We start from the raw sequence: 11,637 nt of genomic DNA on the forward strand, positions 1-11,637 counted from the left end.
CTATTGCACAAATTTCTTGAATATTTAATTATGTAATGAATATGGTAATTTATTTTAATTTATTTTTATTATATGCTTGGCTGCAAGTCTCCCCATCACATTCTTTTAGTATTTCCTATTTGTAATCTCTCCCCTTATTTTCCAGTTTCTAGTAAAAGACCTAAAAGTAGATTCCACTCTTTGTAACTGTCTCCATGTTTACTTCCATAGCTGTCTGTGTGAACTTCTGACATCATGTATGTATCTCACCTGGAGACCCTACCTAGAGATTGAAATTTTGCCTATCAATTTGGACTACTGTCCTTCCAACTGACTCTCCATAATACAGTTAACACTGACTTACCTTCACTCTGTGTGCTATTAGCTCAGTCCCAGCTGCCACTCAGATAAACAACTCATTCCAATATATAGCGTTATCCCAGGCTTCAGTTCATCATTTTCTGGCTAAGCATTCTTTTCCCCTCATTTTCTTTACAGCTGGCTTAATAAGATTCTATGTGTAATTAGGTCAACTGAGTTCTGGTAGTTTCATCTTGATCCAGTGACCTAAAGTGAGGCAAGAAGGATAAATGAATACCATCAGGTGACTTACTCTTACTGGGTTTTGCTAGTGATTTCTTGAAAAAGAACTTTCATTATTAATTTTGGTGAAGGGATTTGACCTAATAATCAGAAAGACATTAAGATAAAAATTATTCATACAACCTACACAGTTTAGTGACTTCCAGTACTTTGCCAAGGAGTATATTAAATTTCTGCTAATTCTTCAGAACGCATTATTCCAAATGGATATACTGATTTTGAGTTTACACAAAAATAGAAAAAGGAAATTCAGGTTCTCATTAACGTTGCTTGGGCAATCCTTCCTATAATCAGTTTAAAACAAAAAGTATTTTGGCATCAAAAGTCAAATTTTAGCATTTATCTTTAAATTTTAGAGTGCTCAAATTAGGTATGCATATTGTACTTTATATTGAATTTACATTTTTGACTTCTGATAAAGAATCTAGGGATATATATTTTTCTCCTGAAAATTACCTAAAAAATACTTATAAAAATATTGAAATAAAAAAAAAACCAGACTATAGAAGAGTCCTTATTCCCAGGACATCATATACAAATTATATATAAATTTTGTATAACATTGCTCATAAATTATTTTAATGCCTTACTAGCAACTGCAAGTAGGTTAATAGACATTAGGTTGACACTTTAAACTGTTTTTGACTTTTCAGACAATATTTCAGACATAGAAGATTAAATAAAACAAGATACCAAAACATTATAGAATATTCCAGTTTTGTGAGGGTCTTCAAATTGATTCAATGGTCACATCGTTAATGATTTTGACATATAACTAAAGAAATTTTGAAAAATGAACTGCCAACCCTACTCCAAAAACTTATGAAATGCAAAGCTGTTACAGAAACATGTTGTCTGATTCTCCCATAGGCATACATATGCTCCCTCACCCTTGGTCACTGTTCAGCCCAGACTTCAGACCAACTGCCAAGCAGGCTGTGGGAGGAGAAGACCAAGTAGCCTGTGGTACAAGCCAACCGTGGGTGGCTGGGAAGGAATGACTCTCCCAGGTCCTAGAACAGTGTTCAGTAACTAACAGTGACTTACTGCAGTTAGGTAATTACACAGAACTTGATAAGAAAATGCCCAAATCATGATCCAATCAGGTAGAAGAGACAGGGCAACAAGGAGTCCTGAGGCTGGTTAGTTGAAAGGTTCTGTATCTTGGTAAGGGACATATGGCTCTAAATGGAAAGGTTTCAGTATTTTTAATAGACACTTCTAGGGCATTTCATAGGCCTTAGATGAGAAAGTAGTAAGAATTACACAGAATTTTCATTCTATAACCAGAAAGGCCGGAATTCAGAGTCTCAGTTTTAAAGGGGCTGGGCTGTTACATCAATTTCAATTCACTGGCGAGAAGGAACAGGACACACATCCAAGCACAAGGTGTGTGGGTACTACACTGGGGCTCAGAGTTTGCTCAAGATTTGTGGGGTCAAGGAGAATTCAGACAAGCATGTTTAGGACACTGGACCCTGAATCTAAAGATTTTGATCTAAGCTTCTACCAGAAGGAATTGCTGAGGCTACAGGATTTCTTTGTAAACTATCAGTCCTCAAGGCAAGGATACCAAAAGAGATGGGTTTTGGGGGAGAGAGTACCCACAGTCAGAGCAAGAAGGGCAAAGACCAGAAACACACTCTCCTCTTTTACATTCTAAGTTTGGTGTATATCCCTAAGTGCTTTGTGTGCTGCTCCAGGTTAAGTACCTTATCACTTTTACTATTGTATATTTTCAAGAGCATTTCAAAACACTTTTTCATAAATTATACAATATCTTTTGAAGTCGGTATCATTCTCCTCCTTTATAAATGAGAATGAAACTTGAGTAAAATAAATGACTTGGAGAACTGGCAAAGCACAAATACAGGAAATAGAACCCAGGTTTCAGACCTCTTGTCATGAATTGGTCCACAACACAGGAGTTTCTAATGACACTATTACATGTATTCCTAATACTATTAACATATTCAGTGGATAGCAGATTAAATAATTGCTCAATTTTACCATAAGTGACAGTCTCTAAAATAACTCATGTACATATTTGTTATATACTTTGTATATCTCCTAAAGATATGAGCCTATATGGCATTAGCATGGTATTGATCTCATGAACAACAAAGTAATGTTATATACTGATTTCCCCTTAGGAATTTTCTAAGACTTTACAAGTGAATCTAAAGCAATAGTTACACAGATCCAGATAGATGAATATAGATAGATTTAGAAGTTATATATAGATATAGATAGATAGATAGATAGATAGATAGATAGATAGATAGATAGATATAGAGAGATATTTAGACATCTGAACATTTTAAAAACATATTATGTGCTACATTTTCAACATCCATGAACAGAATTCAGACATGCCTGTTTGGGCATACTGGCTAAAGCCAAAGGAATCACTGAGAGAGAAATTCATCATTACATTTTAATCAGTATGCTTTTGTTTCAAAGATATCAGTGAAAATTTTAAACTTGATCAGTGATTTTGTTTTGGAAATGTTTGGTGAATCTATTGTATTTAGGCTGTGGCTAATGGTAAGGAAAACCAATTCAGAGGATAAACAAATACCCTGTCAAAGTAAAGACGTCACTAACATGGCGAATCCTTTAGTAGAAGTTGTTTAAATGTGGTAGTTACATGAGGGAAGTATTCTTTCTTTCAGTTTCATTGCCAACAAATAGAACTAACTCTGATCCTATGCAATTCTGAAGGATTATATAGACAACAAATGTTGCTTGGAGTTTGAAGTGTTTTTAGGAGTATGTCCTGATGGCACAGATGTAATGACTGGAAAACATTCTGGAGTAGCCAGCCAGATAAAGAAGCTTGTGCCAGACTGTAAGTCAGCACAGTAGTTTCTTCATTGTAACTATCTTGCTATGAAAAAACGTTGGCTGAAGCAAATGCTCAGTTTTGTGATAAATGTTAATGTGTGAAATTAAAGATTGCAAACTGCAAGTGTTATTGTGTGTTGAGATAAGATGGCTATTATGGGGAACGTTTCTCAGAATATTCGATCTACAAAATGAATTGTGTTTCTTCAAGAGTAGAAATCAGTTTGATCTCAAATTTTTTAAGATGTGAAATGAACATCAAGATAGCTATACTGTTTTTAATGATCTTAATATTTCAAAGCATAGAGGGAAAGCCTAAAAACATTTATAATATTAGAAAAGCGGATTTTCTACATATTGTTATAAGAAGTTCCATAATTTATCACAACTACCTATAAGCTGACTGAGTACTGACGTTGAACATTTGTAGACTTTATTGTTGATCACCTTATGGATTAATATTTTGAACTTGGTTCTCTATCAGAGAAGCATCTATTCATGAAATTCATGGATCTTGAATCATTTCATTCATTAGAAGATAGTCTGAACTTAAATATAAATTGAAAGGGTAAAGTGTTGGAATTTGCTACTTACAAAAGGCTGAAACAACAATCTTGAGGATATAGCATCACTTACATCATTTGACATGAAAGCTAAACATAAATATCTAGAAGTTCTGACATTGCTTTAAAATCTCTCCTTTCATTCTTGTCAACACATCTCTGTGAGATTAGTTTTACTGCTAAGAGTGTCATTAAAATAATCACAGAAACAGTTTAGAAATATATTTTCTCCTGCAAATATCATGACATCAATTTACTCTAGATTAATAACCAAGAAAAAGACTTATTTGACACATAAAACAACTTCCAATGTTGATATAAACAATGTTTGTTCATAGCGTACATATATACATCTAATACAGAAATTGCTATTTCATTCATAATCGTCTCTCTTCTCCTCACCGTTTCTCTCTCTCTCTTTTTTTTTATTTTTCGTCTTTTTATTTGGTTTGTTTTCTTACAAGCCTGTCCTTGAGTCCAGGCATCACCTCAAATGCACTTTGCTTCTCTCCTTGGACATGATACTCCCCTTAGAGTGTTCTTGAGACAATGCCTCTATGTGTATGTTTGTTTGTTTACTTTTTATCATAATAAATTTATAATTGTATATGAGATGCAAAAAATGTCAGGAGCGAATGAGAAATTTTCAATTTTCAGATTGCCAGATACTAAGCCATACTACAGGAGCAGTCTTGCTATAGAGCATATACTACTTGTCTATTGCCCTGCCAAGAATTATCACAGACACAGAGGCTTAAAGCAAAGCATACTGATTAGCTCTAAGTTTCTGTGACCCAGGTTTCTGGGCTTGATTCTGTTTCTTCAGAGTATCTCACAAGACTTTATTCAAGGTGTCAGCATGGCTCAGGTCCATGTGGAGGTTCCACTGGGGAAGAATCTGTTTCCAATCTCATAAGTTGTTGGCAGGATTCAGTTCCTTGCAGGTTGTTGGACTGAGGGCCTCAGCTCTTGTGAGGACTGTCAGCTAGAGGCCACCCTCAGTTCTCTGTCATGTGAGCCCCTCCAACATGGCAACTTGCTTCACCAAATCCAGCAAGGGAGAGAGTCTGCTAGCAAGATGAAAGGCACAGTCCTGTGTGTCTAAACATGGAAGTAACATGCCATCACCTCTGCCGCATTCTATTCATTAGGAGCAAGTCTCTAGGGCAGCCCACTCAAGGCTATGGGATTACACAGGAGTGTGAGTACCAGGGCGTGAAGGTCACAGAGGACCATCTTAGAGTCTGCTTGTCTGAAAGCCTGTCTATCTCTTCACGAGGGTCTAGTGAACAGTAAGTTCAGAGTCAAAGAATTATGAGGGAAGAAGTTGTCTCTGAAAGAAATATGAGGCTAATTCATTACAGATAAGCAAAGAAAACAAATTTGTGCAGTGAGGGGCCTCCCAGTGGACTGTGTATATGGAGATGTTGACACTTCTCTATTTTCTCCAAGACCGAAACTGAGTGACTAACTTCTGTTACAATTCAGTAGAATCAAAATGCAGGGCTTATATATATATATATATATATATATATATATATATATATTCTATCTTAAATGAAAGGCTTCAGAAGTATTCTGGAATTTTTTTTCCAGTTAAAAGTATTTCTTGTGCCTGTAGAAGTCATTTACAAAGAAGCTAAATGCCAATTTTTAAAATATTGTCACATTCATAGTATTAATCTATGAGGACTATAATACTCATGGTGTTTTTCCTGTATGGGTATCTATTTCCATTTTTGCGAGTTTTTTGTCTTTCATTTCATATTTAGGTTTTTTACTCATAGGCTATAGACATTTTTGTAATTTTTGTTAAGTAAGATGTTATCTTTCCATACACTTATGAATAAGATTTCTTTCAGTATGTTCTCCAGTATTAAATAATTGCCACTGGTAAGAAGCAAATACCTTTATTAAATTACAATAATTTTGAATTATTTCTTTGTGGCTGGTCAGTATAAATGCTATTATCTCCAAAAACTCACGCCTATCTATATTCTATTTCTTATTTTATTGACTAGGACTTTAAATTAAAAGTAAAGTTTCTGAAAAACCACATTTTACATTTGTTATAGAAGTGACACTGCAGCATAAATGCAGAAGATTCTGCTCATTAAGAATGGTTTATTTTGCAAGTGCTATTTGAAATAAAATTTTTATTATGAACTAGATAGGTTCAATAGTGTTCACAAAAGCATTCAAGTGATCCTTAGCCCCAGCTATCCTCCACCGTTCTTTCTGTAATCCTAATGTCATTTGACAAAACAGAGGCAAATGGTTGTGCCACAAAACAAAGATCTGGTCTAGGAAGTAAACCACAGCAAGTTTCATTTCTTAATTGTACTCTTATTGATGGAGATTCCTGTCAATTGCTAAATTAAGCTCATATTTTATTTTGAAACTTTTTGGGGGTCAAATCTGGGATTTCTTCAACTTTGAGAAAGATATATTTAGATCTTCACACCCAAGCTTCCCTTTTAAAAGAATTCTTCCTCCTGTGATCTTCTTATAATTTTAAATTATAAATAATTATATATGAGGATTTGTATATATGTCTTACTTCCCATACTAGATCCGACACCTCCTGCAAGCTGAGTCTCAAAAAGCTACAAAGTATCCTGCACACAATTGGTATTCAATAAAAATTAGTGGAAAGAATGAAATGCATGTAATACAGTGATTTCAGATTATTTCATTGATAACTATTTAAGCTTAGAGTTTCAGTTTAGATCTATGTTATATTTAATGAACCATGTTTTACCTTCTTTAAAATGAGAAAATGCATTAACCTTTTTTCTCATTCCATAAACCTGGCATTAAATAGCACATTTTCTAGCTTTGTAAACAGCAGGATTAGATTGTCATTTGAATAAGCTCCAAGTCTCCTTGTGCTAAATATGACAGCTTTGAATACATTTGTACTACTCTGATTCACTCACACCATAGTGATACAATTTGGCAAGTAGTAATTTCCAGAGTAATAAACAAAATGAGAATTCAGAAGTCTAAAAGGCACACATTGATGAAAGTGACACTTTTTAAAAATTCAAACAAGTTATTTTTCTCTGTTAGAAAATATACTCCAGGAACTTGGTTTGGCACTTATTAATTTTCTCCTGATATCATTAAAAATGAGAAATATTTTGTCAAATATTTCACAGAAGAATACATGAACGTTTAGCTGTGACTAGGGATAAATACGCTGTTGGGATCTACCAACATTTTGCCCTTATTCTAATTTGACCTACTTAATTAAGGTGTAAATGAAATATTCTATAAATGTTTCCTTATCTAATAGTTTTTAAAAATCCTATGTGAAATACAGTCACATGCAGAAATCATATATTAGAAATACAGCTGAGTCAAAATGACAAGAATGCCCATGTATGAACATATAATCTTGTGCTTAAATTGAAGCTATATTTAAATCCAGTAATAGAAGAGTTGTAGATATTTCTAATTGTGAACTTTGGTCAAATTAATGACATCTTTTCTGTCTACTGTTTCCAAGGATTCTGTGTAGGTATTTACAAAACTTGTGATGATAATGCCTGTTGAAAAACTTTGAAGAAAAAAAGTTGTCAGAAATATTTTGAACTGAGTATTTATAAATAGGATTTTAATATCTGTAAGTGTTAGTTTTAGAAAGCCAAGTTGCCCATTATCTACATGCTGGTTCCTTAATTAATGCATATTTATTGACCCCCTTATTGAACTCTTGCCACTTGTGAATTATGTGGCAATGTTATTAACGTCTTAAACAGAGGAAGATAGAAGAGTAACAGGGCTGAGGAGGCAGTGCATATAGCTGGACATAAGCTTTAAGTTGGTTTTATGTGACACAGTGGCAGGTAACATCCAGGAGACAGTATCTCACAGCTCTCAGAAGCTTCACTTCTGAATCAGGCAGACCAAAGTTACATGTCTGATTTGCTGTCTATTAGCTGTATTGCATGTGACTATTTACTTCATATCTCTGAGCCCTTTCTTTTATGCAAAATGGTAAGAATTGTATCACATTTGATAGTTCTAAAATGTAAACACTGTACATTTGAGGGTTTATTATGTATCAGGGATGACTGCAATATTTTATCGGTAATGATGAGGCTACTCACAGAAACAGAAATGACTATGGTTTTGCTGCTGCTGCTGCTACTGATTTTTCCATAGAGGGTAACCAGAGGTAGTTTTGGGGGGAGTGTTCCAGATTCCAAGATAAGATTAAATGTCCAAGTATTTTATTAAGGGAACCATGTGGGAGAGTAAATGGTAAGAAAATCTAGGGAGGCTGGAAAAGTTGTCAGTCAACATGAGAATATGACCCCAGTGCAAGGAGATAGATTGCCTTAGTGTCTAAGGAATGTTCAGCTAGGTCCTTCCATGGTCTCAAGGTCAGAGGAGTTCCGTGTTTTCCAAGAACAGCTCTGCCTTAAGTATCCCTGCCATGCTCAGCCATTAAGAAAGAATTTAAGTGAAGCCTGACCACGATGGATTTCAGAGTGCAGCAGCTGAGCCCTTGGCTAACTAAGCTCCCTGTAGATCTACGACGCTCATTTCCTATGGTGGCCCCACAGTTGAAAGAGGTGTGTTGGATGGATTGGAGTAGGGACATTTAGGAGAAGCAAAAGGTGACTACTGATGGCTTCTCTTTTACAGAGATGCTAGAAGAGTAGTGTACTCATTTATTTTAGACTCAGCATTCATCCCATTTCTGTTTGAGCCAAAGTCAATTATTTCCAACACACTCACATTCTTTCCAAAGAATCCTTTTGAGTTTTATATGTTACAGTTTAGTAAATAGCTTATATTATTTATCTTTGGTATGGAAACTCAATAGAACCCATGAAGTTGATGGTGGTTAGGATGTCATTTGAGGAAACCAAGATTCAGTGAGCATCTGGATGGCGGGGCATGTGGGTGTGCTAGTGAGTGGAAGATCTAGGACACCGGAGACTTGCCTTAACTCCAAGCCTGGTGGAATTTCAAGTAGCCCAGTGGCTGCAGTACTCCAGAAATGTACAGTAAATACGGCGAAGATCAGGCCCTAAAGATATCCTCGAAGTACAGGTTATACTGTCAGTTGAGCTGGTGATGGTGCAAAGAAGAAGAGTCAAAGACAGTTTCCACATCTGTGTGGCAGAGAGGATAAGACCCATGGATAAGATAAATGTAAATAGTTCGTATGATTATGCCCCTCAGTGGGGTCAACTTGCAGACTCATTATTTAGAGGGAGATTTTATTAAAGCCTGTGAGAAGTAGCGTATTTGTTATGGGAGCAAAAATAGAGCAGGTCTGCAGGTGAAGTCTCTTTCTAGGATTTCAGAGCTTATTTAATGTTTGAAAATCAAAGCAGTCAAATAAAATATGTTTCTATTGTTATACAAATGTATCATTTCAGCACATCTAATGTTAGCTTTGGACATCATAAGATTCAGACACATATAGAAAATCAACCCTATAGGATATAAACCCTTTAGTTACAAGTTGATACATATTTATTTGCACATAACAAAACTACCTGGGAGTATAAAGATCATTTAAAGCTCTTTTTTTATACACTTCTATTTACTGAATGGAAACAAATTTATTCAAATATCAAGAGGACTAGACACTATTTAAATATACCAGAGATACTAAAATAGGTCATGAGACTTTCTCATGACAGCTATCAAGCTGGCAAGCAAATTCAAGGTTTGCAAATAAATGTCATTTTGGTTTCACATTTTCCATTATGGAAACAAAAGTAGGAAAGCTAATTTGGGAAATTTTAAGCTTTCTCTGGAGGTTTCACAAATATGTTGTCCTGTCTCATTCTTGATTAAGTAAATTGAATAATAAAATACATAAACTCACAGATTGACTGATTCCATGGATGTTCTTGCCAGCTGTTGTGATTTTATTGAGTAATATATTATCAGTGTGATGGTGAATTTGTGATGATAAATTGCACTGTTACATAATTAGAGAAATCGTGTCCTGATGATATATTAACTCAATAACCCAGTAGCAGACAGAAGAAAATTATTTTAGAAATTCTGATTCTACCATGATTATTTTTAAGTACACTGTATATAACATTTAAGTTGTTTGTACTATAACAGCACTCAAAATGTTTTTATCCAATGCTTCCATTTCACAATTGGGAATCATTCAGGGATTGGGAAAAAAGGTGCAATTTAGTACTGGCTTAACTATATTTTCTAGTATTCTAATTTTCTAACCCTGAATAATGATTCTGAAAATCAGTTTCCTCGTTTGAAAAATGGAGGAAATAATACTTATCTCAGGCTGTTATTATAAGGATAAAGTAAGTCTAGGGGTGTTTGGGAAGATTTGTAAAGAAAGATGCAAAAGCAAGATAATTTAGTGCTTCTGGGTTATGGTATCGGTTTATATATAGCTTTAGAACTTGCTAGCTTTGTTACCTTGGGGAAATCAATTAACTTCACTGTGCTTCAGTTTCTTCATCTTTAAAAGATTAACCACTTGCAATGTTTACGCGATTGAGAAAACATTTATAAATGTCTTAGAATAATGCCTCTTCAATATAAATGTCTGTTAAATAAATATTTCAAGTTTGTGATTCAATGTATCTTGGTCACTGTGACAAGTTAATTTTATATGTCAGCTTGACTGGGCCATGGGGTACCCAGATATTTGTTTAAACATCATGCTGAATGTTTCTGTGAAGGTGTCTTTGAATGAGTTTAACATTTAAATCAATAGACTGACTAAAGCCAATGGCTCTCCCTAATGTGGGTGGGCTTCATCTAATCAGTTGAAAGCCTGCATAGAACAGAAGGCTGACTTTCATCTGAATAAGAGGGAACCTCCCCAGTCTGACTACCTTAGTACTGGAACATGTTTTTTTTTTTTCCTGTCTTTGGACTCAAACTGAAAAAAGGGCTCTTCTGGGTCTTAAGCCTACCAGCCTTCAGACTGGATGTAAACCATCAGCTTTCCTCAGTTTCCAGCTTGCCAACTGAAGATCTTGGGACTTGGCAGCAGCCTCTATAATTGCATGAGCCAATCCTTACAATAAAACTTAGAGAATTCCAAAACATGGGCAAATGTTCATGCTTTAGATTGCACGTTTATTCAAAACAAATGGCGTTTTACATCCAAGAATATTCCTAGCAGAAAGCTGAAATCTTATTATTTGAGTTCATGGTATTAAATACGCAAAGTGAAGGCAGAGCTCTATGTCTTTTTCATGTGCAACTGAGTGGTCACTTTGATGTGAATTATGGAAAACCCAGCAACACCTTCTCAGGATGGGGTTGAAACAAAGCTTGAAAACTATTACAAAGAAGTCATGTAATTTAAGTATAATATCCTTGAAGTAATAGGCATGTGGGGATGTCTGCACATTAGTGACTACCGAATTGAAAAAAATGCTCCTTATTACCAACTAATTAACAGCAAGTGTAGAATATTATAAACAGATAAATTTCATAATTAAGACACACCTGGCTTCAAACCCCATGACCAACACTATGAAGGTGAGTGATTTCAACTTTGTTAATGAACTTCACTGAGACTCATTTTCCACTCAAGTAGTTAGACGTAGAATAGAATTGTGATAACTGCTGTTGGTCCTGGAAGAAGGAATATTACCTGCCTTAGAATTCCAGTTCTGCCACC

The sequence above is a fragment of the Vicugna pacos genome, chromosome 1, assembly GCF_048564905.1.
Source record: "Vicugna pacos chromosome 1, VicPac4, whole genome shotgun sequence".
Classification (NCBI taxonomy): domain Eukaryota; kingdom Metazoa; phylum Chordata; class Mammalia; order Artiodactyla; family Camelidae; genus Vicugna; species Vicugna pacos.